We start from the raw sequence: 26,556 nt of genomic DNA on the forward strand, positions 1-26,556 counted from the left end.
CCCTCTCTCCTGCCACCTCTCTTATCTTCTCTAAAAATACCCGGGAGCAGCAGCCCTGTGCCAAGGCCCTGCCCTGCGGGGATGGAACGCACCCCAAGGTGTCGGAAACCCTGCTCAGTGCAGCTGGGGCTGCTGGTGCAAGGGAAGGTTCATTCAGATCTAACTTTTAATGCAGTTTATCTAAGCAATTTTTAAGGCCTTGGGCAAGCTGACTGGCTGAGAATTAGAGGGACCTTGATGATCACCGCTCTTCCAGCAGAACCGTTGTGAGGCAGGATCCAGCTTATTCCAGAGTAAATCCAGCTTTCCGGGAGATGTAAAGACACACAGAGGAGCATCACAGCCCCAAGCTGCTGCCTTTCCCCCAGACAGAAAAAAAAAAGGGCGCCAGGGTGCAAAGCTCAGCGCTCAGGGCAAAGGAAACCGGGAGCAGCAAAGGGACTGACGGCCCACATCCCTGCTGTCCATCAAAGGAAAGGCTTCTTCTCCAGCCCATGAAAGCGAGTAGCATCACAGCGGGAGCCCAGATGTGGGCGCTGCCCTGCCTACAGCTGCTGCCCCCTGGCACTGTGCTGGGAGCAGCGTGGGGAGAAAGGAGATGGAGCAGCAGCTCAGGAGCAGCCGCAGGGGCCGCTACCAGCCCCGACTGGCTGCAGTTCCACCTCCCAGTACAAAGCTCCTGGCACGGCCCTCTCCCAGAACTGGCAGAAGGAAGGTGAAAAACATTTCTTTTTTAAAATATCCTGAAGGCTCAAAACAGCCTTTTAACTCATCAACTAACAAGTTCAAACAGGACGGCACGCACTGCTTTCCATAGCTTCCAGGGACAGACATTCAGAACAATCATCCCAACAGCCCGAAAAACAGAGGTAAAGGTGCTGGCGCTGTGCCCCGAACCACAGCCCAGCAGCACGGCCAGGCACTGGGCTCCAGCACAGCGCACTGCAGGGCCCTGGGTGGGATTTCACAGAAGCACAGCACGGTTCAGTGGGAAGGGATCCCACAGCCCCCCAACCCCAGCCCTGCCGGGGGCTGCGTGCCCCACAGCCCAGGCTGCCCGGGGCCCCTCTGTGGGCACCTCCAGGGATGGAGAACCCGCAGCTCTGGGCAGCAGTGCCAGCACGAGTGTGAGCATGTCAGAGCACTGCCCGGAGCCACAGCCTGCACAGCACTGCAAGGAGCTGCTGGGGGAACAAGAAGCCAACAGACCCCACAAGTTTTGCCTTCACTTGCTAACTGTATGAAAATTTGTCTGCTTGGATATAGAGTGCCCTGGCTGTACCTGACTATACACAGCCAGGTAGTGAAAGGAGAATGGGGAATTTAGGCTTTAAACTCAAAGGGGAGACAGACCAGATGTGAGGTGGAAATTCTTCACTCAGTGGGTGCTGAGATCCCGGCACTGCCCAGAGCTGCGGTGCCCCATCCCTGGAGGTGCCCTTGGAGGGATCCTCGGCAGCCTGAGCTGTAGGACATGCAGCCCACAGCAGGGGTGAGGCTGGGGGGTTGTAAGGTCCCTTCCAACCCAACCATTCCATGATTCTAAGACTTCATCATCACTCAGCCCAAGCACAGTCCCCACATAACCAGGAAGCCACACGGAGATCAACCGCAGCATCCAGAGAGCCTTCAGCAACAACTTCACCAAACACGGCGCTCCCTCAGCTCAGTGAGACAGCTCTGCACATCTCCCCAGTGCTGTTACTGAAACCAGCAGCTGAAAAGCTTCTGGAAGATCCCCGTTGCTGCTCGATGTGCAGGAGCAATGCTCACTGCAGAGATGCCCTGATGGTGGGAAGCTCCAGTGCAGGATGGAGGATGCTCCTCTTCCTTCCTCTTCCGACTCAAATGATTCTATGATTCAGCTTCAGGACTGCTTCAGATGGCCTTCGACACTCCTGGTCAGGATGGATGGGTCCCCTCGAGGGCTCACACCTCATTTCAGCAGCACAGAGCTGTGTAGGAGTCACCACAGGGGCTTCATTGCAGGTCTGGTGATGGATGGCCCTACAGGGCTGCCCAGTGCGGGGACACAGCAGGGCTCATCCACAGCAATCCAAAGCGAGGAGGGCTCTGATTTCCATGTTTGTATTTCTGAGTCTGGCCTCCAACAAGACCGACGAAGGAAAAAAGGTGTCTGAAGAAGCAGCCTGAAAACGCGTGCGTTTTTGTAAATCCTCCCACTTCCAAGATTGTATCAACAAACCAAAGAGGGAGGAGGAATGAAAAACATGAATAGGAGTTTCACATCGACAAGGTCCCTTTGAACAGCTTTCAAAGAGCTCCACTACCACTTCTCCTATTTGATTTTGCTGTTTTTTTTCAGAACATCTACAGCATGTTGCTCCACGTGCCACGGGGCTCCGCCAGCTCAGCTCCCTCCTGAGCTCTTAAGGCAGAGCCCTGGGCCAGCGCAGGGCTGGGATCTGAGCCGGGTTTGTTCCAGGGGGCTGCAGGGACACGGGGCTGTGGGCTGCATGAGGATGCCGACACCCACAGCAGCTCCTGGCTGCTCCCCTTAAGGCACACGTTGTCTGCCACCAAGGAAACCCAGCACAGAAAGGAGCTGAGCCTTCACTTTGGAAGGCTGCTATAAAGCACAAAGAAAATCTCGAGCGTACGCCAAATTTTGGCAGCCCTTTGCTGGATGCCATTATGTCCTTCAATCCACATTTGCAGGTACTGACCTGCTCCATGCAGTGCTGCTACGTGTGGGTGAAGCGAGAGCCCCAAACCCCTTGCAGACACAGCACTGCTCCTTGCAACGTGCACCACCAAAGCTAGGAAGTTCTTCATTTATTGACCCAAAACTCAAACCAAGAATTGAATACAACCCCTGCAGCACCAAGGAACCCTCCTGCATGAGGGGGACCCGAGCTCGGTGCAGTAACACATATCTTCCTCTCCATGCTCACAATTAAAGCCAAGCTCCATGGGAGGCAGCTGGGGACCCACACCCCACTGCTGGCAATGGTGCCTGCAGTGCCCAGAGGACAGCCGAGTTTCAGATTACGATGGGGAAGAAGAACGGCTTATACATGCACATAAACTGTAAATAAAGGGGAAATAAATCCCGTGGAAATGGTGACAGCAGCCCCCAGACAGATCTTTACAAATTGCCTTTTACAAATAAATAACATTATACTGGGGTTTATGGGCTTCCCTGAGACGGGTACGGGCAGAGCTGTAAACGGCGCAGCGGCAGCGGCTCGGCGCAGGCAGAACATCAAGGACTGCAGGGCAGCAGCACGGGGGGGAGGGCAGCACGGCCCCCCAAGAGGCTGCAGGGCTGCGATGGCTCACATCAATCCCTGCACCAAAGCTGGGGGCAGCCCACGGGTCGGACCGGCAAAGCGCCCTGCCCGGCCTGCCCAGTGCCATGCGACAGCAAGGAGGGCAGGGACCACCAACGCCAGGAGCATCTGATCCACTGGGAATGGTTAAGAGATTTCTGAAGGAGCTGCTATGGGAAAGGTATTAATTTAAACATCTCGTGGCAGAGAACATAATGCCAGGCAGATTTTCCTCCATTCTTTTGTAATAGCTTAATAGTGCTCGAAACAGTTCCATTGTTAATGCACTTGTTGTGTACTTTTATTAGGGCTTTTTAGACTGCAAAGGGAGGTAAACGCCCCACGCTTCCCTCGCGCCCACCAAAGCACTTCTCAGGAACCATCCCTGCTCCTCCTGATCCCCCCGATCCACCCAGCAACACGTCCTGCTGGGACAGCATGGAGACACAGCTGGGTCTCACGCCATCTCTCTATGAAACTTCAGTGGCTCCCAAAGGCTGTGCAGCCCAAAGATGCTCTGCAGTTTGCCCATGCCCACAGAGCATCCCTGAGGCACTGGAGGAGGAGGAGGAGGCTCGGGCGAAGGCTCTGTGACACACTGCGATCTGATCCTCCTTCTGGGAGGCGTTTCAGCTGCTTGTGTTCACAGTTCAGGGCGGTGGGATCTTCTGTCACAGATCTGCAGAAATGCAGAGCATCGTGAGCACAGCGGCAGCGACGCTGAACTGGGGATGCTGCGCTCATAGGTAAATCCCTGCCTGGGATGAGAGGAGGAGATAAAAGAAGGAACCGGCTTTGCTGGGCATTAATGGGGTAAAGAGAGGGGAAAAAAAGCAAAAAAAAAAAAGCAAAAAAAAAAAGCCAAATCTTGTTTGGGTTAAACTGAAAAGCAGCCTCACCCCAAGAAACATTAAGAAAAATGTAAAACCAACCCAAGTTACTGATGGAGGGGCTGTTACGCCAAGTCAACTGGCAGTAACAGCCAGTTACTGAAGTTTTGCTACATAAATCTTTGACTATTTATTTTCTGAGAGGAGAGATTGATGTACCTCCTTCCCCACCAGCTCACAGCCACACGACATCCCCCCACCTTGCCTCCTGCCTCATCGCCGGGCACGCATGGAACGCAGGGCCACTTTTCTAACGATGCTGTCTATTCTCAGGGAAATGTGTTATTTATCAGCTCCCTGAGCTTCCCTCTTATTCACTCTTCGCTCTGGTCCCAGCAGCCCAGGGGCTCTCGATGAGGAAATTTATGGGGCTTTCTCTGCACTCCCCCTCCCCATCTCCCACCGCCTCTCCCTCCTCTCCCGTCAGCATTACAGGCAATCTCATTGCTTTTAATTCAATAACTCGCGGTATAATTACTCCGTAATAACACTATTATCTTAACATTTGCTCAGCAGCTGTGATCCCCTTCCAGCGAGGCGAGGAGGGAGAGGGGGATTCTCCAGGGAGTGCGACAGGAGCAGTCGCAGAGCGGGATCCCCACCACCCACCCCAAACGGAGCCCATCTGAAGCAGCGCCACTTCCCTGCCTTCCTCAGCTCTGTCCCGCAGGAGAGCAGGGGATGCTGCGTTGGCAGCTCTGCGGACCACTGGACAGGACCCCCTCCATTGGGGACACAAACAGAACAGAGGGCAGCAGCGCAAGATCCACTGAAATACGTTCTGATGCAGAGCCGGCTGCAAGAGCCGCCCATCACAACCAGAGTACGAGCCAGACGTGCAGGGCGAGTGCATTACCCCAGCTACTGCTCACTGCAAAGGGCGGTGTGAATTTTCAATCCAGAAACCCGTCAGAAAAGGGCATCCTCGATTCCCAAAGCACACTCAGTGATCGAGGAGGAAACTCCTCCAGCCCCACAGCCCAGCACTGAAACAACTCCCACGGCACACGAGGCCGGAGCAGCCCATCCCCGAGCCCAGCCCTGCGCCGTTCCCAGCAGCTCCAGCTGTGGGCTTTCCGTGCTGTTCAGCCCACTGCACACGCAGGCAGAAGCTCCCACACCAGCTCCAGGCTGACGCTGCGAGGGCAGCTCGTGCCCACCAGGCACTGCAGCACCACTGAGCCAGGACCCACCACCACCACTGAGGGGAAACGCCACTTGTGATTGATTCCCCATGGCGTCACACGGAGCTGTAATTCCATCACAGCGACTCAGCAATTATATAAATCATGGGAGGAACGTGAGGAAGGTTGGTCGTTAGGAGAGCAAAATGGAATTTCCTTCTATTGTATCCTTGCACATTGGTGTGGTTTTTAGTACTGCACGGGGAGATCACTCCAGTTCCAAACCTGCTGACATGCCTTCCCCTGCCCCATCTCCACACCCTGCGATGACAGACTGCTCCCACGCCAGTGGGTTTTATGGCACTCTATGGGAAGCCTGCACAGCAAACGCAGAGGGACCGGCAGGCACCAGGACCACGCAGCTGCCATCCCACCCTGAGCACCGCCGTCACCGATAGCGGCGCACAAACCCCCATTGCTGAACAGGTCTCACAGCATTATGTGCACACGTTATTGTAATTACATCTACAATAAAAAATAAGACAGCTTACGATGCGTTATCCAGCCTCTGTTAACAGCTTTTTACACCTGTAGAAATTTAGCAGAAATGACAAACCCACACCCTGTGATGCTCCCAGCGGAGGTGGCTGTGTCACCCAGCAGGCAGTGGCCATGGCTGGGATGTGGCACTGACTGCTGGCTGCTGTAAACCACCGCACACGAAGGAAGTTTGTTAAATGCCCCATAAACTTTAACGCATTACAGAAACACTTTGAACCGGGAATTTTATTTGGCAATCCACAAAACCACTTCTTGACAGGTAAGGAGCAGCAACTGGGCAGCTCCCTCTAGAAATAACAGGCACGCTTTAATTTCTATAGCCCAAAACGGTGGAGTTAGTAAAGGTGGGGTAACGAATTCCTCAAAGCAAGAGCACCCATGTCAAGATCCACACTGGGAGAAGCCGAGACCCAGCAGTGATGGGGGCTTTGGGCTTCAGCCCCCGCTTTGCACCCTGGAGTGACTGAGCCTGGATATCTGCCTTCGCTCCCTGGTTTTGCTGATTTCCCCCCAAAGCAGGAGGGGAAAAATCACCTCCCCAGGGAACTGATATGAGATCCAAGCCACCCACAGCCCACACAGCCCCCATCTGCCCTCTGTCAGAGCTGCACTCCGGATCTGTGATTCTTTCCAAAGGAATCTTTTGTCCAACGAAACTTGCTGAGAAACCTAAAATCTACCAGCTGGCTTAAGCATCATTGGCTTTGCATAAAACCTAAAGCCACTTTTAGCATGTCACTCATCTTCCCTATTAAGCGTAATGGAAGCTGTGTGCTCTGTGCTGAGGGCTAGATTGGCAAATCCTGATCAGGGACGGGGGATGGGGACAGGGGATGGGGACAGGGGATGGGGACAGGGGACGGGGACAGGGGACGGGGACAGCCCCATGCACTGCTGCAATTTCCTCCTGTTTTATAGCACACAGTTACTCCAGTGCCGGCACAAGGGAGGAGAAGGGATAGAAATTCATTTTGAATCACAGCTCTACCTGGGGCTAAATCATTCGGATGGCGCGATTTACACATTCCCACCTCTCAGGGCAGTGCATAAAGCACAGCGCGGGCCCATCACTCACTGCAGGATATTGCTCTGGAACGTGCTGTCGAGCAGTTTGATGGCACACAAGCAAGGCTCACCGTGAGGAACCGGCTGCACTCAGCAAGCAGCGCTCGCCCTTGTGTGACACCCACCTCCAGCAAGAGAAATGGGCTCCTGGAAATGGACTGCAATCCCGTCCCTTCCAGGAAGGCAGCACTGCTGCCATCCTACATGGCAGCCATTCATCTCAGCAGCACTCCAACGCTGCTGCCCAGCTCTGAGCCCCAGGCACGGCTCACAGCGATGGCACCGGTGTCGTGCAGCACCCACAGCACCAAATCCACTGATGGTGGAGAAACCGAACCTTCTGAACCCCAAATTCCAAAGGCAGATCCACAGCTTGGCACTACGGCTACAGGGACACGTGGCAGGATAACGGATCTCCCTAGGCAAACCTTTCCCCTTTCATGCTGAAATAAACTGCCCTTGGGAGGCTCTCAGAATCTGGGATTTTCCCCTCCTGCTCAGGGAGCACAGAGGCAGAGCTTTGCGTCCCCAGCTCCTGCAGGCCATCTGGTGACGGGAGAAGGACAGACGGATGGGGACACACAGCTTCTGCCACGGAGTGCAGGGAGAGGCTGCTGCTTCCTTAAGTAAAGGATAATGCTTTAATTTAAGCTGATCTCTGGGGAGAGGAGAAGGTCACTGGATCCACAGGAAGCAGCAGGGAGCAAACCCACCGACCCCAGCCAGGCAGAGAGGATTCCCAAGGGTCAGGACGTCGGGCGCAGAAGATCAGAGCAGATTTGCTGTGGATTTTTCTCATCCCCTGCCCTAAACGCACGTCCCTGCGCTTCCTTACAGCACAAACCAGTGACATTCCCGAGGGGAAAATGGAGAAACTGCTTTCTTCCAAGCCCTCCCCCTCTCTCAACCTTCTCTTCGCAGCTTCCATAAACACACCCCTAATCCCCCAGCTCTCCCTCTACCTGCAGCAGGCGCTGAAATCCTACCCGCGCCCTCCCCCAGCCCTAATCCCCCCGCCCCCAGCCCACCCCCAGCCGTCCTGGCACCAGATGGCCATCAAAGAGCCATCAGAAACCAAGGGCCGCGGGCCCGGCAGTCCCCTGGGCAAAGGGGGACAAACCCTGAGCTGCACCCCATCCTGCCGGAGGGCTCCAGACCCCCTCTAGGAGCAGGGACTTAAACCAGGGCTCACCGCGGAAAAAAATGGAAGGGATTTTATTTGAAACAAATAAGTCAGAAGCCGAGAAGACATCTGTGCGCCGCCCGCACCACGGCTGGAGCGGCATTAGCGGCGACTTTGCTCGAACACAGCCGCCACAAAGCGCTTCCCGGCGTCCTTCGTGCGCCCGCGGCTCTGATCCCCCCGCCGCCCCGCCAGACCGGCCGGCTGGATCGGCAGCACCGCTAAAGCGAGCCGGCCGCCTTCACACGGCGCCCACCTGCGTGGCTGCGTTCACAGAAGGCGCAGCGCGGGGCCGATCCCCACCCGCACCCCCGCACCTCCTCAAGCGCACCGATTTCCTCCCGTTCTCTTCTGGCTGGCATTTGGGATCGCGCTGCCGACACCACGCCCGTCGGGTCCCGCTGGGCACCTTACAGCTTCAAGCTCCATCCTCCCATCACAGAAGCATAGAATCGCAAATCGTAACGCACTTCTGAGCCTTTCCTGAGGGTGAGGGGCAGGCCGGGGCCAGCCGACAGGAACCCCACCGAAAACCCATCCACCCTGCGCCCGCAGAGCCAGCGTCCTGCAGGAGCACAGCAGCAGCATCTCAGCGGGGTTCTCCATCAGCTCCTGGCTCCGTGGGCTGAGCACCAAGAGCCCGAGCTCTGAGCTCTGCCCCCGTCTGCTCCCCCCGCCCAGGGGGCTGAGGTTTGGGGGGTCCCACCCATGGCTGCCAGTGTAACACCAGGCGTAGTGCTGCTGTCACTGCATCCCTTTATTTACAGATTTACCTCTGTCATCATAACGGATCCCACACAAATTCCACATACTGATTCTGCAACAATACTGGCTGCTATTACAATAATGATCCCATCTGAATGGCACAGGTACCATTATCAGAAAATCTGTTTGTAACGGAAAATCAACTGCAAAAAGAAGCATTACGCCCAAATGAACTATTTAAGAATTACTGTAAGTGGGGGGGAGGGGCGGCCTCCATTCCCGGAGCTGCGATGGGCCGAGCGCTGCTCACGGCAAACAGGGACTGAGCCAAATCCCAGGGTGCCGTCCTGCAGCCTGTGAGCTGGTGCTGAAGCCATGCACAGAGCCACCACCTCTGTGTGGGCCTCAGTACGGCTTCACAGCACACAGACAGCAAAGGCCATCATTCAGCGCAGGGAGAGACCAAAGCACACGAACCTGTGACGTAAGATGTGTGCAACAATGAAGGTGCTGCATGGTGCATCTGGCAGACGTCTGTCCCAGCAGATGTCCATCCTCGCTCACCCACAGCCGTGACACCCCCAGGTGCCTCTGACTGAGCCTTTCTACAGCTGACAGCTGATTGCTCCCAGGAACGTGCTGGAAGGGCCCTCCTCCTTCCAAGAGAGCTTCCAACAGATATTCTCCCACCATCAGCATTTAAACAAAGGGTGCCCCACACTTTCCACAGTCCTTACTTTTACCATTTCAGTCTTGGCACCATTAAAGCAGCTCAAACATCACAAGCTGACACTTCATCGTGCCACGGGACGCGCTGTGGTCCCTGTTGGCTCCAAAAGCAAAACCTTGCTGAGAATTCAGCACAGCTGGGGTGCCCAGTCCCTGTAAGAGGGCAGAGCACAGCTGGGGCAGCACCAGGGGATGCAGCACCACCCACCTGCTTAAATCCAAGTCATTACAACTGCACAGAAGTCAGCACCAAACGAGTCGTGGCTTCACTGCAGCTGCTGGCAGAGCGATGGCAGGCAGCTCCTCGCTGCTGGGCCCTGCAGGACGCACAGCAGGGGTCTGCCCACACCCCACTGCTGCCAACTCAGCCCTCCTTGGCTGAGAGCTCCCAACCGGCGCTGCTTCAGTGCCTTTGGCTGCCCTGAGACACTTCACAGAAAGGAGTTACGCATGGCTATCCCCATTTTACAGACAAGGAAGCTCTCAGATTGCCGTTTCCCCAAGGCTGTTTTTCTGGCACGCTCCTTAGAGATTAAATCTAGTGAAATAGCTGCGCCGGGAAGAATCTGTACCTACAGGCCAGACTCAGCAGTGAGGGTAAGGAGGGCGTTTGAAGGCTCTGTGATCAAGGCGACGAAACACAATAAAATGCCAGGCCCTGCTTCTGCAGCTCTCGGGGCAATGAAGGATCTCCTCACACCCTCACTGTGACGCTCACTCCGCTGCCGCACAGTGCCCCACACTATAGGGCTGCCCCACGCTCCCACACCTCAGCTCATTGCGGTGCCTCCACTCCCCAGGAGCAGGCAGCTCTCCCAAGCCAAAGGCATCATCGGGTCTCCTCTGCTTCCAACACTTCTGCACCAACGCCGCCTGTTTGGCTGTGGGGTTCCATGGGTTTTACTCTGAGGGCGGAAGCAAAAGCGGGGCGGTGGTCTGGAGCCATTCCAGCCCCAGAGCCCAATGCGAGGGACCGCACCGCTTCAGCTCCGCACCGCAGAGCACAAACAAATCGTTGGAGCAGCACACATTTCTCACCTCCTCCTTTCTGGGGTGGAAAAATAAACCAACCACCCAACCTGACAGCATCTGTCTGTCAGTAAACATCAGCATCCTTCGGCACCGGGGCACTGCGGCCCCAAATGCAGAGGGACCCAAACACAGACCCACACGGAGGAACCCGCACGGCCATCTGGGCGCTGAGGGGGCCCACGAGCCCTCTATGAGGGCGGTTCGCCGCTGCCTCCTCCCAGCACAGCAGCCCTGAGCCGGGACCGCTCCGCTGAGCGCTGCTTTTGGGGGCGGGGAGGGAGGGAGCACAGAGACCAGGAATCACAACATTATGTTTGAAACCGCTCTCCATACTGAGCAGCCATCAGCTTCATCTTCACATTTTTTTCTTTAACTGCGGGAGGGTTTTCCGCCAACGAATAAAATACGCTTCGATTTCATTTCAAACGTTCCCTTTATCGGCTCTGAATCAGCGCAGCTGCTGCGAACTCCGAGTCGGAGCCCCGACGTCAGCGTTACCTGCGACACAAAACCGCTCTGCCTTCCCCGCAGCGCGGGGTGAAACACGGCCATTTCTCACCGCGCTCCACCCGCACCGCTCCGGCACAAAATGGAGCAGATTTCCCCCGTCTCACGTTTCTGCGGTCGCATTTATGAGTCCGAAACCGTAAGAAAGGGGCACTGCTCAGCACCAGGCAGAGCCGCTGCTGCGTCACGGAATAACGGCGACTGCAGCGTGGGAAACAAACGCACACGGACACAGACACACAAAGATGGAGCGCAGAGGAAGGGGTCCCTGCAGGGCCGCGCACACCGCCACGCTTCGCCCCTCGTTTGGCAGAGCGGAGGAGCCGAGAACGGGGCCGCACGGCGCGCAGCCCGGAGGCACGGAGCGCCTTTCCAAAAAGGTGCCGCAAACCAAAGAATCCCTCCGGGCCTGAACGGGCGCACTTACCGGAGCGGCCGCCGTCCCTCGACGCCTTCGGAGCCATCGGGCGCCGCGACCCCGCGAGCAGCGCGGGCGGAGGGACGGGGAGGAGCCGGGGCGGGGCCGGGGAGCGGAGCGGAGCGGGGCGGGAGGCCCCGGGCGGGGGGACCGCGGGCAGGGGAGCCTTCGGGGGCGGCGGTGCCGGCGGGCCTCGCGGTGCCCCGACCCGCTCAGCGGTTCCGCCCCGCAGCCGTTCTGCGGAGCCCGCGGGGTTCGGGCGGTGCGCAGCTCTGAGCTCCCGGCGCTTTGAGAGGAGCAAAAATTAAAACGGACCCGCCGCGAGCCGCGAGCGCCCGCATTTGTTCTCGTTGGGCTCGGCCGTCTGCAGACAGAAGGGATTCCCGGCCCGGGACGCTGCGGTTCCCATTGGAGGTCGCGCGGCAGCGCTCGGTCCGGTCCGACCGCGCCGCTCCCATCGCACAGCGCCGTTCTGCGCGCATGGACAAAACGCTCTGTTTGTTTCTTTCTCCAATCATCCCAAAGAGTTGGAACCGAACAAAACCCCCAAACACGAAACTCACAACAACAACAACGTCAACATTCCTTTCCTCCCCTCCCTCTTTCTTTTTTTTCTTTCCTCCCCAACCCCCAAACACTGTTTTATTTTTCGTAACGCTGAGATATTTTGCTGTTTTTCGACCGCTCGGAGTTGGAAAGCAGCGGTCGTTGGGGAATTCTGGGCTGAGCTGCGGGTTGGGGCACCGCCTGGAGGAGGGGTCGGGGGGCACAGAAGGCCACGTGCATTTGTAGAAGAGGAAAAAAAAAAAGCCTCAGCGGGGCCCCAGCCGGGCGCTCACAGCGCGGGGAGGAGGAACGCGCAGTGCATGGAAGTGAGGATCCAGATTGAAAACAGATGGGATTTCTCTCGCCAACCCGACATCCGAGGCCGCGGGAGGAGGGGTGAAACTTCCCCTCCGGGGCCGGCAGCCAAACGATACGGCCGGGAGGGGCCGAAAAATCCCCGCTCGGTTCAGAATCCCTCCTCGCTGCGTCTGCTGGGGCTCCCTGCACGGCAGCGGGCAGCTCGCAGAGCCGGGTTGTTTTTAATGCTCTGCGAGGTTTGATTTCACCATTCTGCATCTGATTCATCTGTTCCCGCTCGCTGGAGCCCAGCCCAGCCTGGCACTCATTCCTTGCTCCAGGAGAAGTTTTGGGGGCATTCTGTGCCCACGCAGGTCCCTCCGCATATGCACACGAGGGAAACCTGTGTACGTGCCCGTGCCCAGAAGCAACCCACACCAGCACAGCGCCCAAAACTGCGCGAGGAACAGAAGAGAGGCACCAAAATTCCCCGCGCAGCTGCTCAGCGCCCCGAGCCGCCCGGCCTTGAAGGAGCCGCACACAAGCGATGCCGTCGGTTCGGGCAGCGGTCAGCTGCAGCCCCCCAGAGCCGCCCTGCGAGCAGCGGAGCTGGCAGCGGTGACCCCGCTGACCGGGGGCCGCGTCCACGAGCACGCGGTGGGACGGCAAAAGCCTCGAGGTGCGCGGGACATTGAGCGCAGCCCGGCAGGGACGCGGGGTACAACTCCCCCCTCCCCCCCGGCAAATTTCACAGCTACTTTACAAACCAGAAACAAAAAGTTAATGGCACGGGCTTGACCGCATATTTTCCAGCGGCTCTGGGAGACCAGCTCTCCGCAAGCCGGCTAACACACACTCTTTTCATTCAGAGCTTTAAATACCCAATTGTGTCTGTTTTCAGCACACTCATTTTTAGCATTTTAATGATACGGTCTCCAGCTCTCGCCCTCCTTGGATTGGCCACAGACAAGAGGTTTTTTTTTTTTTTCTTTTTTTTTTTTTCATTTTTTCCTCCCCTCTTTTTAACATCTCACAGAGCGAGAGGAGAAGTGGAAAGGGGTGAGCAAGAGGTCGCACATTTCTCCTAAGCCGTGTTTCTGCAGCAGGCAGGGGGTCCCGCTGGGGACGAAGACCGAGCAGCCCCCAGCTGCCCTCACTGCTGGGCGAGCTGCACAGCCTGGCACCCACAGCACCCACAGCCAGCAGTGCCTGCAGCACAGCGAAGCCTCCCTCACCACCTCACCCTGCTAGGAGGCTTTGGGGTTTCCCATCGCTTTCTCCCTTTCCCTGTAATCAGAGCTTCCCCGGACACCCCCCCATCCGTGCCCTTGGCTTGCTGCAGCAGTTCAGTTTTTTCCACTGGAAAGCTGCTAATGGGCTGCGACTGTGTCAGAAGCCCAAAGATTCCCTTGGGAACTGCAGGGAGCACGGAGGCACCGCGGGGCCCCAAAGCCCCACGCATCACCACGAACCGCCCTCCATTGGGTGCTCCAAACGCAGCAGATCAGCAGACTTTTTGGTCTCCTTTCCACCGAGTAATATCGAAATGATATTTATTAAATTTGCTCTCTAAGTCCCTCAATCTGCTCCGTAATACAGTGAATCTGCGAGGTGGTTTCACTGATCCCGCCTCAATGAGACCAGATTAACGCAGATGATCCCGGCTTTGCGGCTCCTCGTCCCGGGGAGGGTCAGAGGTGCTGCAGAAAGGCAGAACCCGCTGGCAGCTGAGCCGAGGAAACACGCGGGCTCCGACGGCGATTTCCGAGGTGAATTCCAGGTGGGGAGGCGGAACTCAGAGCAGCTTCCAAACCAAAAACCCTTCTGGCCGTTCAGGTCCGCTTCTCTCACTCCGCTCTCCCTCCTAAAAGCTCTGATTGCACCTTCCCCCCACCCCGCTCCCCAGCAAGGAGCCCATTAAATCTAAAGTTAGCTCCATAAAGGTTCATCAGATCCATTATCTCTGCATTCAGCCAAATTATGAAAATCATTAAGATAAGGAGGCACGGAGCCTATTAGCTTCCTGGAGAGGACGCTTTACAATTTTTTTCCTTCTGCTTTCACATTTAATTACCTTAAGTTTCACAGTATTTAATTCCATTTATGAAACCTTTAATATGGAAAAACAAAACAACAACAGAACGGGATCGGCTCGCCCTTATGCTGGGCACAGAGCAGGGGAATGGAGCAGCCCCACCTCCCCCTGCATGGCGCTCATGGGATGCTCCATGGGTACCAATGCAAGGTCAGCGTGGAGCATTAGCATCTATCCACGTGCATTTGGCCTTCCCAGAGATGCCATTTAGCAATCTTGGCTCCTAGTAGAGCAGCACCTGAACCTCCTTATCCTGCAATGGCAAAGAAGCGGAGCGATCTCAGTGCCTGAATCCAACCATCTATAAAAGAGAGCAAAGAGCAGAGGCACAGAGCAGGAGGGCTCACTGTGTGCCACCCTTGGAAGCGATGGTGGTCCCAAACCTGCAGTGTGAGGGCTGCAGAGCTGCACTCCCACACAGAGCAGCTCCAAACCTTCCTGCAGGAGGCTTTGGGGTTTTTGCACTTTGCAGACCTGGGTAAGCAGCATGCAGAACTTTTCCTGCAGTGCCCACGGGGCACAGCGTGTGGCTGCTGCTGCCTTCAAAGTGTCACCATGCATCCAAACGGGGCCCATGGCTCAACATCCCACCGCCACCTTCCACAGGAACGAGCCTCAGACTTGGCCTGCCTTTGGCATTTGGTTTTTAAATCAGGAATTGCTCTGGAAAAGTAGCACCAGGAAGAAAAAAACAACTTGCTGAAGAGCTCCGCAGCAGCCTATCCACATCCTTTAATGTAAAAAAGCTGCTGCTAATTTAAAAAACAAACGTTTAAGCATTTGAGCATGTTTATTTAATTTGTCCTTTCTGTGCCAGAAAAGGCCCCGATCCGCCCGCGCTCCCCATCAGCACAGGACCAGCTCAGAGCTGCGGTGCAGCCATCCTTGGGGCGGGGGGGGCAGCTTCTCCCACTCCCCAAAATGAGTGAAGGCCCCTGGGGACAGCTCAGCCCTGAAGCTGATGCCTTAAGATGGACATCTGGAGTCAAAGACACAGCTTGGAATCCAACCTGCTGCTCGCGTGTGGCACAAAGCAGCTCTCCCTGTTCCTCCATGAGCGATGAGGTTTCAGCTCAGCAGATGCTCTTTCACAGCTCCGCTCACAAAGATGGTGCATGGATGGACAGGGGAACCCCAAGCCCCCCACAAACCCACCTGGAAGGGGCTGCTGCTGCCTCATCACAGCAAGATGCCCGTGGCCAACCTTCCACCCCACACAATTTGACACCAGTGGCTTAAGAATACGGCTGTCGCTCAATTTAAATGCCCAGAACGCCCATCAGTTCTTGGTTTCAGTTTCTCAGTATCGTCCCCACAGCCCCTCCCAGCTGCCTCCCACCCAACCCCTCACACCCACCCCATCCCCACTCACACCACCTGCACTCCTCCACCACACTGAGCTCTGGAGGGACTTTCCCTACATTCCTCCCCAAGCCCTGCCAGCAGCAAGCTAAATGCAGATCTGCTTTCACACCCACCCACCAGCCGGGCACCCAGCAAAGGTTTGTCAGCAGGAGGAGCTGCGCTCCCCACGTGGGCACGCAAGCGGCCCCATGCACTGTATTTTGCTGGGGAGGAGAAAATTCAGCATCACCAAAAAAACCAACTAACCCAAAACACAGCACAGCAGCTACCACCTCCATCCTTCCTGATGCTGAACAGGCCCAAGGATGAAGCCAAACACCTCCTGCTTAACCTCTGGAGGGCAAACCCAGAGCAGCCGACAGCCCAGCAGCTGCTCAACCAGGGACAGCGTGCTCTCCTCAGGTTCTCTGATGCCTTCTGAGAAGCTCTTGGATTTAATGTGGGCTTAGTGCTGAGCTCCTAAGGAAGGACGGCTTCATGTGTTCCCGTTTTACACATGAGAAAATCCAAGATGTGATGGAAAACCATGACTGCTATGGCAGGCAGCCCGGCAGGACCCTGTCTTGTTCCCAACTCCAACAGCCATCACCACACGGGGCAGCTCCACCAGCAGCACTTCTGCAAAGCCCTGGAAGCTTCCAAAGGAGCAGTGACACAGGACGGCGGTCCCACAGACAGTGCAGATTTTCGGTGGATCCCCAGACACCCACAGGATCCCAACTCTTGGGGCACAGGGAGGTGCCATGGAGGCTGCAGGCACAGCCCAGCTCACTGCCTGCTTCCCCCAGGGCCAGCAGGAATGGCGATGCTTGCAGCAGGAGCGCAGGAGCGTGAGCAAACCCGTCATGAGCAAGAACTCAATTCTGCCCATCGTTATCATTGGCTTTAACAAACAGCTTCTGGGGATGGCAGGTACTTTATTAATTTTTCCCCTGTGCCGCATGCAGGATGATTGAAGAAATCACCGGCCTGTTGATTTGTTTGCCTCCCCAGCCCAAAATAACTAGCTATTTATTTTTAAATAGCAGGATGCATCAAATCTTTAAATCAAGGCGACGGATCCAGGAGGACGTGCCACACACACACAAACCATGGCACCAGAGCCTGGGCAGAAGGCTCAAGCCTTTCCCCCGAGCTGGTGACGAGCCGTGCCCAAGGCTCCCACATGCATTCAGACATAGGAAGCACAAAAGGCATTTCCCCTTTGCCATTGGGGCCCTTCTGGCAGCTGTGCTCCTGGTGGCCCTGCTGGGCTTGCTGTGGCCAAGCTCTGCTCTGCTTCCAGCCCAGAGAGGGACATTGGTCTCAAAGAAAACATCCAGCTTTAGGCTTTGCAGCACATCCCCAATGTTTGGGGCAGTGAGGATCCACTCCTGTCCACTCTGGTATGCAGGAAGATTCGGGATCCCCATTTTGCCTTCCCACAGGGTTGTTCCAGCAGTGAAAATAAGCTCAGAGCAGCAGATGCATGAGGACCCAGAGCTCTTTGGCTGGAACAGTGCTGGTGCTTTCTGCTGCTGTGAGGACAGTGCTGGCCGTGTCCCCTGGGGATGGTTGGGGACATCCAGTCCAGTGACACACAGAATGTCCCCAGTACAGCTCTGCTGAGCAACAACGTCCTGGGGATTCAGGGAATGAATTTATCAAGTCACACAACCCCAGAAGAAACCACACAAAGAGCTTTGGTGCCCTCATCCTGTAGGCCCCACAGATGACCTTCCGCCCCAGGGCCCATCCACAGCCATGGGCAGATCGAGGGATGGGGCACCCACAGCTCTGGGCAGTGTTGGGGCCTCACTGCCCTCCGAGTGCGGAATTCTGACCTCAGTCTCTGCTCCAGCCCAGCACCACCCTCACAGAGACCCCAGGAAAGCAGGGAGCAGGCTCTCCCCACGCTTGCTCAGGGAGCTTCTTTGTTTGTTTTTTTTTCCTTTTATCTTAATTTAGAAATAAAGGAAAAAGGCGGAGAAAGCAACTTTGCCATTCCCCAAGGACCCAGGGCTCTCCATGCCAATCCCCAGAGCGGGGTTAAACAGCATTAAGTCAAACCAGAGCTCTGCAGCAGAAGCACGAAAGCAGAGGAAATAATCTCCTCCTGCACACACAGTGCTTCCCACTCCCCAGAGATAGCAGGAAGGAGCCGGGGGTGCACATCTCCTACCTGTCACGTGCGGTGTAGACACTGCTGGGTGATGCAGAAGCAGGCACTGCGCAGCCCCACGCCTTGGACAGCCCCACTCCCACCCACATCCCCTCCCCTTCCAGCATCATCCATCAGCTGCCCACACGGAAGGGTCCCCTGAGCTGAAAGCTGAAGCTTCAGGTTAACAAATCCATTTTGTCGGACACAAAAGCCAATGTGTTTCATTTGTGTTGGCTTTATCTTTATGAGATTACTCAGACATTCAAGACATGAAATGCCACCGTGTCACTTGGTGACAGCTGAGGGCATGGAGCTGGAAAGGTCAGGAGAAGCTCTCCAGGAGCCACCCCAGCTCTGCACAAAGGGACCCGCTGGGCACAAGGAGGCTGTCAGCCCATGCCCCAGCATCTGCCAGCCCAACTCCAAAGAAACCCTTCAGATCATCCCCACCTCTTTGCTTTTCCATGCAGCCCACTGCTCTGTTCAGGCCAGCGCACCAGAGAGTCCTGCAGCCCACAGGACGTGCCACAGTCACCCACAGGTATCACCTCCTCCAGGAGGAGCTGCAGAGGGACACCTGTGGCCCCACACCTCCTGGCCACACCGCGGCCCTGCGGGGTGCAGGAATCAGAATGGAATGCAGCCGTCACTGCGCTGCACCCAGCTCCGCTCCGTCCCACCTGGGAGCACAGCAGCAGGGTCATCCTCAGCTGCTGAGGGTGCCAAGCTGTGCTTTGGCATTCTGGAAGAAATCAGTTGTCTTGTCAGCACCACACAACAAACCCTTCAGTTGCACGGAGGAAGGAAACTCTGCTGCTGCTCAGCTGCCCTCAGCCCAGCTGTGTGCTGAGCTCCCACAGGACGGTCAGGGCGCAGAGCTGCAGATGAGCGGTGCCCAAACACCACGCAGATCCCAGCAGTCCAAAGTCATGGAGTCGTTCCTCCCACTGACACGTTTTGCAGCAGGACAGAAACACGCTGCACGTGTGAGGACATGGACAACAGAGAGCAACAGAGGTGACAGGAAATCCCGAAGCAGAGGATTCAGCTTGTTCTGGGTCAAATGCAGATGAGGAAGCGGAGGTGTAGGGAGAGGAAAAGCCCTTCTTTGCAGAAAAAGCAGCACGAGGAGTAAAGTTTGTAGCGAGGACTGCTGGGGACATGCAGGGCACTGGTTCTGATGCTGCAGGTCAGGAAGGCAGAGCTGCCAGAACCGCTCCAGAACAGGCTCCTTCCCAGCAGCACTCAGAGGCCGACCAGCCAACGGCTCTCCCTGTGGAAGCGGAGCAGCGCATCCAGGACCACCACTGCACAGGTGAACGAAATCCATCTCTGGCACTGCAGGGTTCCCCTCGCTTTGGGGAGCAGGCGTGGGGACGGCAGACATCGAGCTCCTCCACCCAACAGCAGCCCTTCCTCAGCACACAGCCAGTGGGAAGGAAGGAGGTGAGCAGCACTTTGAACGATGCTCCACGGCAGCTGGTGACGCAGCAGCCATCATGCTGTGAGAGGTGCTGGGAGGGGGAGAGGAGCCGCAGCCTCTCTTGGGCACCACACAGTGCTGTCGGCTCCTGCCTGCTGCCTCCTTTGCTCTGCACTCCATGGGAAGGAGGGTAAAAGGCTCCATCTGAGCAGCACGAGCCCTGCTGTGCGTGTGGACATCGCTGTGCCTTTTGCTGCAGATGGGACCAGGAGCAAGCCTGCGAGTGGAGGCAGCCCAGCAGGGTGCAGCCCATTGACGCTGTGCCCAAACGCAGCACGAAGAGCTGTGTTTGAGGGGCCCTCCAGAAATCCCACAGCAGAAAACTCAGCCATGTACCAACAGGACACCGGGTTACATCCCAGTCACCGCTGTGTTGGAGCCCTGCACAGAAACAGCTCCGTGCAACCACCACTGACAGCCCCAGGAAAAGCACATTTGCTTCTTGCCTCATTTATCAGCCAGGCAAGCGATTCTCCACGCACAGACAAGGCAGGAGAGCAGGAACACAGCCCCGAGACACCTTCTCCTAGCTCTAAAAATGTATTCATTATCCTCAGGCGGCTTCTGGCAGGGCGGGGAGATCACTCTCAGATTAGAGATGTTTATCAGTTAGCTATAATGAAGGTGGGACACTGACACTGTGATGAATATTATATTTCGGCAAAATTTAAATGAAAAGATCCATCACTCCGAGCAGAAGATCAGCACTGAGTGGAGCAGCTCCACGACCGAAGCTGTACTGCAGATCTGCATCGCCTTAATTTCTGCGCTGGAAGGGGAGCAGCGGATGAAGAGAAGCGCTCCGTATGTCCGACGCGGGCAGCAAAGCAGCACTGAGGGCGACGCGCGGGCGCTGCGAGCAGCAGCACTGCTGAGCCGCTACCAGAGCGGGGCTGGATGCTGACAGCTGATGCTCAGCACCGATGCCCTCGGAAGCAGGATGCCATTCAGGCTCTTGTGCACAGCAACGCAGGATGTGGAGGGGAAGGGTTACGGAGCGGCTTTTCCCTTAAGCGAAATATTGCTGCTGGCTCAATGGAAGCAGGAGGTTCCTCTCTCCTGGGAGGAAGCTATCAGAAACCACTCTCCCTCCCAGAGCGGCAAGCCCGCCTCTTGCTACCTGTTGCACTTTGCAATCAGGTAAAAGAGCGCAAGAAGACACTGAAAAGCGAGGGAGGATGCAGCAGCACACAGAACACCAGAAACACTGCGAGCTGCTGCAATCCAGGCACGAAGGCATTACACATCCCCCTGAATTTTAAATACCGAGCATTATGACTGGCATCCTCACAACTGCCACAGCAACCTCAGCACTACAGCTTTTATGGTAATTCGCAGGGAGTTACCCACAAGGCACTGCAGAGATTTTCTTGGCAGCCATCCTAAACTAATTTTTATAGGTTAGTGTACGGTTATACATAAACGTTTAAGAAAAATAAAATGGCGACTCGCAGGGAAGGAGGCGACCGGGGGCTGCAGCACCAGGACAGCAGTGCGGACACTGGGGGAACAGCGCTGTGCCAGCCCAGGAAGGGACCAGGGGACACAAACCCAAGCCAAACACGGCCAAAACCGGGATGCCCGGCCCTCCGCATCACCCCGTGCCTTCGTCTGAGCGCCCTGCACCAGCGCTGCCCTGCATGAGGCTCTGGGTGTGGGGTTGAGGCATCTGGTCCCCATCTTCCCCTGATTCCAGGCTGACATCCCATTAAGCTGCATGGAGGGGACGGGAGTCCTCCCAGGGGACGATGGTTTGTTGATGGAACCCGCGCCCACCCAACGGGCCGCCAGAAAACGCCTCTCGTGTGCTTCACACCAAACGATCCCCACTGCCGTCCCCGGGAAAAGCTCCCGCGCCGCCGGCCCACAAACAGCCACCATTCAGCCCAGGCAGCTCCTGCGGTGGGGACAAAGGACGGCACGGCCCTCCTGTGCGCCCAGGGAAGCGACCGCCTCTCCTGCATGGTGCTCAGCATCGCGCGGTGGCTGCAAAGCCCCGCTCAGCCCCTGCTGCTGTGCGGGTGGAGGCAGAGCCTGGCGGCCGGCAGCGCTGCAAACAAAGGAAAGCAGCAGGAGGGACGCCGCGCTCAGGGCCGGGCAGAGGCAGCACCCATCCGTGCTTCATGGAAACGGAGCAAACGCTCGATCATGTCGGAGCTGAAGACCAGTTGGAAAAGAGCCGTTTCCTGTGGGTTTTGCGTTGATGCACACACGTGTTTGCAGGTAGTCAGTCTCCGCTCTCTTCACAAAAGCAAAATGGAGGGAAACACGATCTCCAGGGAGCGATAAATCAAGACTCTGGAGAAGAGAACCTTTCGGGCTTAGAGCATCTGCGGAATTATTAACAACGCTGATTTCAATATGGGGATGCCATGAAGACAAAAAACAATTGTCAGCTCAAAGGGAGAGATGCTAAGATACGACCAGAGCAGCACAAAGAGACGACGACCTGAATTTTACACAAGGCTGCTGTTTTTCCTGAGACAGATCATCGCGCTGTGCAAGGCATGCTCACACCGGCACGCTGTTCTCTGCCAGCTATGTGCGATCCCCGATGGGTGCTCACAGTGAGCACAGCAGTGGAAGCTGCGGGAGCATTTTGCCTCCAGCTCTGTGTCTGCCACCCCCCGCAGGGCTGCCCCACCTCACCACAGCGCACCGGGCGCTCGCTGCCTGCAAACAGCACTGGAGCATGCCTGGAGTTGGGACCCAGCATATCTCAACTCATCGCTCAGACAGGATGTGAAAAGCATCACCCTGCAGGAACAGGGCAGCAAGCATTTCAGGGAGCAGATTATTCCCAGAGCATGAGCAGACCAGTTTGCCTGCTGTACTCTTAAACTGGCACACCGGATAAAACTCACAGCCCAGAAGTGGGGCACCAGCCATGTTCCTGCACTGGAGCCCGGCAGGCTGCACCATGGCTGTCCCAGCTGCGAAGCAGACGGACGGCAGCACCGCCACCGCCAGGCTCTGTGCTCCACGCAAACACCGATGGGCTCTGAGAGCCACATGGACACAGGGCAGCAGAGCCCCTGAGCCAGGCGGTGCAATCAGAGCCTGCTGCTCCCAGCCACCGCGTCCCTCCTGCGCTGCACATCCCCACCTTTGGGCTCTGCCATCCCGGCTGCTCACACTGCAGCCCACCGGTCTGATGTAAGCCAGCGCCACGTAAAGCAAGAACCTAAAAAACAAGGCTATAAACAAGTGATTCAGCTGCTGCTTCGCAGAACCAGCCCTGCCGGAGCCCCCAGGAGCTGGGCAGGAACGGCCACAGGCTTCCGAACCCAAACCATCCCGCCTGACCGCAGCCCGACCTCCTGTGATTTACGCAGCTGTTAAAGCAATTGAGGTGTTCACATTGTATCGGTCGCCTGGCCCGCTTTAATTTGATCGGTTTTTAAACCTGTTTAGACAAACAATCTGCTTTCTAATCTAGAGCAGCTCTTAATTGTGCAAGTGTTGCCAGGGAACCCGAGCAGGAACATGGACGCTTATTTCTGTGAAGATGTTCCAAGTGCCACAGCCAGAGGGGTAATGATGTTAGGAAGAAGGCAATGCTGAAAACCACATCTCAGGGCAGGGGCTGCAGATGCTCACCATGCCCACACAGCTCCAAAACCTCACAATGCTGCACACAGCTCATCTCCAAAGCTTTCCCAACCCCAGTGCAGGAGCACAGGCGAGTCCCAAACAGCCTAGGGCAGCAGCAGGGGGTCCACGTGGGAGATTGGAGCCAAGAGATCTCCTGGATTAAAAGAGTTTAAAAGAAAACTGTTACATCAGGAGGGCAATGTTCCTTTTCCAGATGCTGGGGCTTTGCTGGACGTGGCCATCTGCAAAGAGCTCTGTGTGTAGGACATGCAGCTCCACAAGGGTTTGTGCAGATGGGCAGCAAATAATCTGACAGTGCAGGCTGCAAGTGCAAACCACCAAGCTCAATTAATTACAAAGCCAGGCCAGTGGCAGCCAAGCTGGAAGAAAAGTTCAAGAGAATTATGCTAGAGCAGACCCAGCAGTCATGGGCTTATGAGGTGAAGGACAGGAGAAAAGAAGGAAAAAAAAAAAAAGACAAAAATCAGTCAAGTTACAAAGCAAACCATCAGAAAGAGAGGACAAGAGCAGAAAGGGTCTAAGGAAGACAGCCCTAAAGTGGTCCCAGCTCACTGCACAACAAGCTCTGTGGGATGAAGCTCTGCCACTGCAGGGCTCCCAGTTTTAACCCAGCAGCTGTGAGCAGCGCAGTCGCCAGCAGCAGCGCAGCCCATCCGCACAGCCGCTGCCATGGAAGCTGCAGAGCTGCGGAGTCCTCAGCTGAGCATCACCTGCAGCACAGAGTTGGGAACATCTGCTCTGTTTGGGCAGCGATAGCCAACTTCAGTCATTTAGACTGTCCTTTTTTTGGGACAGGAGTCATGAATAATGCGCATGTTCTCAACAACTGCATAAGAAGAATTTAAAGCTCAAAGTTCAGCAACTGTGGATTAAACTTCTTAGCAGCTTCTTAGCAGCACTCTGTAATGCAGCAGAGTATTTCCACTCATTACCATTAGCTCAGACCCGCCTGCAGTTCATCCCCTCGGCCTACACTCAGAACTTTGTCATCTCTGCAGCACAAGAGGAAGAACTTCCAGCAGGGAGCAGGGAAAGGAGCGCTTTCATTTGGGAGCACAGAGGGTTCCGATGAGTCCCAGCGGCACAGACATGTGGAAAGGGGACAAACACTGCATGCCCACTGCCTCGGGCTGCAGCTCTTCCACGCTGCCGAGGTGGTCATTAAGACTTCCTTCATCATCACCTGTTTAATTGGGAACGCCTCACAGGGCGGCGCTGCGCTGAGCCCTGCAGCCCGGTACCTTCAGCCCCACCATGGCCCCAGCACTGCAGCAGCACCAAGGGCCTCATGGCAAAGCGGCACATCTCCCCGCTGGCAGGATCCGCCCGGCGCAGGCCGCCCTCGAGCTTTTGGGCAACCGGCAGAGCCTTCCTGCAGGCAGGGTGTGAGGGAGGACAGCCATTGGGGAACCCACCCACAGCACTCTGTGTAGCAGGGTGGGCACCGCCGGGAAAGCGAGCACAGGGCGCAGGCATGGCGGACCGTACACATCTCCTGGTGGCAACGCCAACACCAGATGATGAGGCAGGGAGAACTGGAGGCCATACTGCCCTCAGCCACAGCCCATCGCCTCCCAGCATCCCCTCCCCACCCCCGGGCACACAGAGCTCCCCGCTGCCCCCACCACGCAGCACCACTTCAGCTGGAAGCTTCTCCTTCTGCATTACTCAAAGTATTTATGACTTTTCCCATTTGAAATATGGGCCCTTACCACCACGCACAGGAAGGAGGAGGAGAGTGCCAGCAAACTCATTAATGGAGAAGTCGGTCTGGCAGGGAGCAATTAACGGCTTCCAATCGCCAGCTCTGCAGGAGGAGGGTGTTTCACAGCTCAGCGCACGGCTCACGCACACAGGGATGAGCGGTGAGGAGGGGAACAGACCCCCATCGCCCCCAAAAAGCACCGGCCAGTCCCACTGCCACGGGGCACCGCCATCGGGCAAGGCGACAACGGGAGCAAAATTGGGAGCGAATCCCAACGGTCGTGCTGCTGCGGACACACAACGCCCAGAGCGGGGCCAGACCCCTTTGTGCTGCCCGGGCTGCCCCGCTGTGCTGCGCACGTTGACCCGAGCGCAGCCGGGCAGCACGGCAGCGCGCACAGCAGGCACCGAGCGTGCACCGAAGCCCTGCAAACGGAGCAGAAGTTTTCGTCCCGGAGGCTCTCGTCGTGCTCCCCATCATCCATGGGGTTCTCCAGCTAGAAAAATCCCAACCGAAAAATGCTTTTCCTCTCACTCTCAGCAAACGCTTCCGCAAACACTGCCCAGGGAGCGGCCGAGTCCCCCCACCTCCCACACACCGCCCCTCCACCAGCACCGATTCCCGTTATCCCACGATCGTACCCTCAGCACCACAGCGGATCCTCCCCGCCAGGCGCCCCGCACCGGCCGTTCCCGGAGCGGATTTCAGCGCAACGCCGCTGGGCGGGTGGGAAACGGCCCCGGGCACGGCGCCCGGACCCCCCCGAGCCACGTCCGCGAGGTCCGCCCGCAGCGATCGCATTTCGCGGAAGGGGAAAAGCAGCGGATAACGGCAAAAATAACCAAACGCGACGGCACAGCCGCCCCCGCCGCAGGGGAAGGGACCCACGAGCCGTGGCATCGCCCCGCCGGCACCGCCAGCCCTGAGCTGCGGGCGGTGGGACGCGGCACAGAGGGGAGGCGAGGACAATGGACACCATCAGGGGCGGCGGAGGAACGGAGCTCCGTCCGAAAGGCGGAGGGAGCGCAGCGAGGGGGTGGAAAAGCGGCATGGAGGGGAGTGGAACGCAGCGCCAGGACCGGCGGCGGACCCCGCCAGGGAGCGGACGCGCCCCAGGAACCCCCCGCGGTGCCGCCGATCGCTCCCCGCCCGCGGAGCTCCCATCCTACCCACGGTCCCGGGGCTCCGGCGCGCCCCCTCCCATCCCCGTCCCCCACCGCAGCCCCCCCCGCCGCTCGGTGCCACCGCCCCCGTCCCCACAACGAGCCCCCGGGGAGCCGCCCGCCCCTCGTCCCCCGTTACGGCACCGCAACGCCCCCCCCCCGCACCACACCGCGCCCCGTGCCGCTCCCCGTACCTGGCGGCGCGGCCGCCCGCTGCCATGCCGGCCGGCGGAGGGGCGCCGAGGGCCGCGGCCGCGCTCCTCCCGCTCGCTCGCCTCCGCCCTCCGCCCGGCGGCTGCGCTGGGGCCGCGGCGCGGGGACACTGCGGCGCGAGCTCCCGCCCGCCGCCGGCCACTCGCACAGGTGATGTCATTCCCCGAGCCGCCGCCGCCTGACGTCACCGCGGGGCGGGGCCCCTCCGGGGGCGCGGGGGGCGACGTCACCGCGGGGGCGAGGCGCGCCGCCGGGGGCGGGGCCGCGCCTTTAAGGGGGCCGCGCGCGCGCGCCGAACACGTGGCGGTGCGGCCGCGAGGACCGCGCGCGGCGGGGCGGGGCGGGGGGCGGCCCCGCGCACGTGCGGTGACGTCACGGTGGGTCCTGGCCGGGGGCAGCGGCGCGCTGCGGGTCCTGGCTGCGG

General features: G+C 57.5%; 1 protein-coding gene across 11 annotated transcripts in view; it reads right to left on the reverse strand.

Moving 5' to 3' along the window:
- PTPRS (protein tyrosine phosphatase receptor type S) overlaps positions 1–26,175 on the reverse strand; it is a 122,400-nt gene extending 96,225 nt beyond the window's left edge. For 10 of the 11 annotated variants that reach the window (XM_048927841.1, XM_048927842.1, XM_048927840.1 and 7 more), the window contains exon 1: positions 11,517–11,647. The gene's annotated coding sequence lies outside the window, so the exon portion shown is untranslated. Of the gene's footprint in view, positions 1–11,516; positions 11,648–26,113 lie in introns of those variants that run through there. The other variant, XM_048927833.1, reaches the window with a different exon arrangement.
- Positions 26,176–26,556: the final 381 nt, after the last annotated feature.

Source organism: Lagopus muta, chromosome 26, assembly GCF_023343835.1.
Source record: "Lagopus muta isolate bLagMut1 chromosome 26, bLagMut1 primary, whole genome shotgun sequence".
NCBI classification, from domain to species: Eukaryota; Metazoa; Chordata; class Aves; order Galliformes; family Phasianidae; genus Lagopus; species Lagopus muta.